Below are 2,535 nucleotides of genomic sequence, written 5' to 3' on the forward strand. Positions count from 1 at the left end.
CTGGGAGCAGCATTTTACTGTAGGCTCATAGTGAAGGCAGCAATATGTTAGACTTGCATCACTTCAACTTGCGTCCGCTTACTTTTATGAATTTTCTTTTGTCTCCTGCCATGTCATAGCCATGGACTCTTTAACAAAGAACATGAGGTGAAAGTCCACCTCCTCAAGTTGCCATTGCCAGTAAGTGAAGGAAATCTCTGTTTGCAAGCTCTTGGCTTACATGTGCGCTACGCCTAAAGTTGAAGATGGAAGGACTGGAAAATTGCCTTTGGGTTTTCCAGGAGAGCTTGGAGAAGAGCATTCACAGACACAAGGAAACAATCTACTTTCTTTAGTCTTTGTCCTTAACTATTGCCCAGCACACACCTAACACATTCTCTCTATTGTTTGGCATAGGCCAACCTCAGCCTTCAGGTCATATAATGTTATTTGTCTCACAGTTCTGTCATATATACTTATGACTCACAAAGTGTAGGTTCTTTGCCATATATTGTGTTGCTTGATTAACAAACTAAATGGCAGCACCTTTACAGTTTTAATAATAACCAAATCAGTTTTTAAAACCCCCACTATATCCCAAATAAGATCTCTATATGAATGCAATATTCTTGAGATCTGTTGGGGAACTGGACACTATTTCACATAACAGCCAACTTAGCTAGTCTCCATAGGCCATATGCCCGTTGAGTGAACAACTATTTGCAAGGATTTGGAGTAAGGGCAATGCTTGACTAAAAAAAAGTATGTACAACATCAATCATGCATATTTTATATCATTCTGTGCCTTACATAACTCCTTTTTGACATAGTGGTTTGTTTGGTTCATTCTAAGGTCCCTTTGCATATATTGTCTTGCACTAATCAATAAATGATGATTGTCAATGGATTTCGAATAAAATAAAGAGGTTTTATTCTTTCTCTTATGCAAAAGTTTATTTTCAGGCTTTTCTAGACTTCATTGATGGCACATTGGCGTGCAAGCAGGAAATGAGTTGGTGATATAGATAGGGAATGGGGAGGAGCAATATCCACAGGCAAGACTCAAATCTGAGTCATCACAGGCTCTCAGGCCCATGTGTGTGGTGCGGGACACCAACAAGGCCATTTCATTGTGGCTCCCTCGCAAACATCTAAGTATTTATGGTAATTTTTCAATTTTACTGTCATCCGTCCATTTCCTCTGGCTATATCCCCCTCCTCTGATTTATCTCTGTGTGGCTGCATCTCCATTGGCTGGGATCTGCTCCAGTTAGACCCTAGCCCTCTAGGGCGGAAAGTGACTGGACTTGTCAGTTTGACCAGATCATCAGTAGAGCTCTCACATGATATGCCTCACTACCAGGACACCTGGACGAGTGCAAAAACCAAAGAGCATTGGGATGAGGTCATAATTGCCAAGGAGGAATAAATAGACTTATGTGGTCAGATGTGATCAAAGGACATTTTGTTCCCCTTTTTATGCAGACCAAATGCGACCATTAACAGGAAATAATTACGGCTCTATTGTTTACGTGTGGATTCATCGGCATCATAGAGGTGATGACAGGCTGAGAGAGAGAGAGAGCGAGAGGATTAGTTAACTGTGGTGTTGCCTTTAACAGTAAAGGGTGTGAAAGCTGGGTCACAACTAGTCTTCACTTTCAAAGCAATCATCTTGTCTTTCTAATGCTAACAGGGTTCCTCTCTCACCCATCTCCACCCTATGGGAGTGGGAAGTCTGCTGCCATTTAAATGTGTTAGGCTGACAATCAAAGAAAAGTTCAACAAATAGTCAATTGCCCAGAGATGGTCTAAGTGATATAACCATTATATTGTCAATTATAGCCATCTAATTATGACAGATATATTCTAGGGTATTAATCATGAAGTTATATATTAACATCCCTTTTAATCTACCATCGAATGCTTTTGTTCGAATTGTGATCCATTGTGTAGGGTATTAAATCACTGCAAATTCCTGTAATCCTGAAGCCAGGTCTAATAAACATATTTCCGAAGACCTCAATTCGCAACACACACACACATGCATTGGAAGTTGTGAAATGTAGTGTGTGTTGGTGTGTTTTGTATAATTACAATACAAAAAGCCTATACTTTTGCAGTAAAAGTTACATTCTCATTCATTATAAAGCAACCAATGGTGTCTACGAATCCGAAAAAAAACTGGATTTTAAATCAGTTTCTAGTATTTGTCTTTCAACGAATTGATTACGCACCAATACCCCTAAATTAATCGAAATATTGTCACATCCAAAAACAGTTTCGTTGTTACCTACCTAATACGAATTGATAATGGCAGAAATAAGTTACTACTGGATTCATAATGTTATCTCTACATTTGTTATGAATGTAGCCATCGTTTGACTGTCCAGAAATGGTCTACTACGTTTCCCACAATCCTTTTGCCAGACCTTTACGTCCACAAAGTGTTTGCGCATTGCCCTAACAACCAATGGGATCGCTCGCCACGGGAGTCTGGCATGTGCCTCTACAACGAAGTAAAAAAAAGTGTAGTCTGAAACTTTTGTCGAAGGC

This window comes from Sprattus sprattus (assembly GCF_963457725.1).
Source record: "Sprattus sprattus genome assembly, chromosome: 14".
Classification (NCBI taxonomy): Eukaryota; Metazoa; Chordata; class Actinopteri; order Clupeiformes; family Clupeidae; genus Sprattus; species Sprattus sprattus.